Source organism: Chrysochloris asiatica, unplaced genomic scaffold (assembly GCF_000296735.1).
Source record: "Chrysochloris asiatica unplaced genomic scaffold, ChrAsi1.0 scaffold00449, whole genome shotgun sequence".
Lineage (NCBI taxonomy): Eukaryota > Metazoa > Chordata > Mammalia > Afrosoricida > Chrysochloridae > Chrysochloris > Chrysochloris asiatica.
In genome coordinates, this window is record NW_006408967.1 from 1,288,061 (window position 1) to 1,290,802 (window position 2,742).

General features: G+C 35.4%; 1 pseudogene; it reads left to right on the forward strand.

Annotated features, from left to right (window-relative positions):
• Window positions 1-2,742, forward strand: part of LOC102835687 — a 146,630-nt pseudogene that overhangs the window by 34,160 nt on the left and 109,728 nt on the right.

Sequence of the window (2,742 nt, forward strand, 5' to 3'; positions counted from 1 at the left end):
TTAACAACAACAACAAATTTCTGATACTTAGTATTAATCTACTGTTTTTAGGTTTTGTATTGTCTTTAATCATTTATATATATTGGTTTTTTGTTCTTATAACATTTTCATTAATTCTTCCTTGTTTTCCTTGACCTTTTTGTCAATTGTATGAATGTAACCAAATATCATTTTCTTGAATTATTTTTCAGGTAATTTCAATGCCTTTTACATCAAAACCATTTTCTATCACTTCCCATTGGTGCCTTGTTTTAAAATCTTAGTTATTTTATGTGGACAGAAATTGTCTGCTGTTTCCATGACATTGTGTCATTGTTACACTTGTATTAAGTGATGATTCTGTGCTAGTGTATTCTTCTGCACTCACTAACTGCTTCCTAGTTGGTGTGATTGGGGGATAGGCTTCTGCACAATTCTGTTTGTTGTTTATGCAGCTTAGTTTAGGACAGGTTTGGCCATTTTTTGTTATTGCTGCTAATCTGGTTTAAAGCAGCTGGTATTAGCTCTTGTCCAATAGATGGGGCTGTAGAGGGTATGGTTGTCACTGGGTTGTATGGACATTGTTGGTGTTTTCTTTTGGGTGAGGCAAGAAGAGAAAATACACATATAAGAGAGAAGTAAAGCAAACAGACAAAGAAATGATTGTCAAAGAATAAAAAGAGTAAAAAAAAAACAAAATAGTTGGCGACAGTTAGAAAAATAATAGAAAAACCAGAAACAGAAATGAGGGAGATAAAAAATTATAAAGGGAAAAATAAGAGAGAGAAAATAGAAAGAAAGTAAAAGTATTAATCACGATTAGGGAGAGAAATGAATGAAAGGGAGGAAAAACATAGAGTAGTAACAAAAAACAAAGAGAAAAAAAATAAGAAAGAAGAAGCAGCAGTTGGGAAAGATATGCATAGAAATAGAAGGAAAAAATGAAAGCAGAGATAGAAAAGATAAAAAGCAAAGGAGAATAACAAGAGGAAGAAGAGAACAAAAAGTGGGCAAAAGATGCGACAATAACTCTCAAACCTTGATGGAGTTCTTGTAGGGCTAGATTTTTGTCAGTTCTGGGCACAAATCCAAACATTTTTCATGCAGCACCCAAAGCATTGGGGTATCAGGGTATTTCTGTCCTAGAAGAAAGCCAAGGGGGAGAAGTCCTAAGATTCCAGGGTGACCAGACCCAGATCTGCAGGTCTAGTACAGACCATACTCGATTACAGGTTCCAGGGTTGTTGAAGCTTGTTAACTTCTCCTTTTGACGCAGCTCCAATTATCCAGAGAGCAGAAGATACCCTGGGAATGTACGTAAGTAGAAACTGGCTGAACCTCTGATAATATGAGGTTCAATAAAAAATTTCAACCTTTCTCTCCACCAATGAACAGTATGCTTCTATGTCAACTACTGGGCACTTGCTTTCAAAGACTCCCACAGAAGTTTAAGTTGGCCATACCATGAATAGCTAGCCACATGTCTGTTGGTCTGGTCCTCCTAGAAAGGAATAGTCCAAGGCTGGCCAAAGTTGCATCTGCTGATTTGAAGCAGGGCCTACCTAAGCATAGTTAAATCTTGTAGTTCCCTACTCCTTTAATGGGGTTCCCAACTGTACAGCTCATCTCTGTGTAGCTGGAACCTTCTAGAGAATATAAGCTTCCCTAGAGTTGCAAGCAGCTGTAGGTCAACCACTCCTCTTGTCACCAGGAGATTGTGGGGAACATAGTGTATTATGATCCACACAGATGAATGTCTGCATAGTCAACAAAACACAAATAAACATTTTTCTGATATTCTCTGCTTTCATCCAAGATCCGTATGCCATTAGTAATGCATCTTGATTGCATGTTTGATCAACTTAGCCTGAAGAAATTGGTAGAATTCCTATTTTTCATCATTCATGGCTTTAGTGGATGATGTGTATATTGAAATAGTATTAACTATTAACTATTAAAAATCTTAATACTTCAAAAAAATTTTAAATAAATGTTAAATAGTAAAAATATTAAATATTAAATGTCCTTCCTTGTAATTGGGTGGATATTCTATCACCGACAGCATTGTATTGTAAGATATATATCAATATGATTTCCAGCATAATAAACTGTATGTTTGTTTTATTAAAAATGGCCAATATTTCAGCTATAGATTCCTAAGGTATCCATCTTTATGTTTTCCACTTTATTTTTGATGGATTCTGATTTTCCAAGATTCATATTTTGTACATTCCACATTCATATTATTAATGGATATTTTCAACTCTTTCGAGTTATGTCCATCAACAAATGAAGATCCTGAAAAATTTGCTCCACTCATTTTATTAAGGTTATCTCTACTTTGAGGAGGCACTACTTCTCCAGTCCTATTATGACTGTATTCCAAACTGAGGGGACTCATCTTCTGTCACATATCAGACAATGTTTCACTTTTATTCAGAAGGTTTTTAATAGCTAATCATTCAGAATTTTCTCTACTTTCTAGTCTGTCTTAGTCTGGGAGTTTCACTGAAATTTGTTCACCATGGATATCACTGCTGGTATGTAAAGTACTGATGACATCCCTCCAGCAACACACAACCTAGCAGAGTAAGAAAAACTTACAGACCATCCCATGTGTTTACATGTGTAATCTATTTAAAGGAATGTTGTGCTATTGTTGTTGCTAAGTGCCATTGAGTTGAAAATGACTCATAGCCCCACGTTGTAAAGTTTCTGAAGCTTTTAATCTCCCCACGAGCAGAAAGCTTCGTCTTTCTTCCA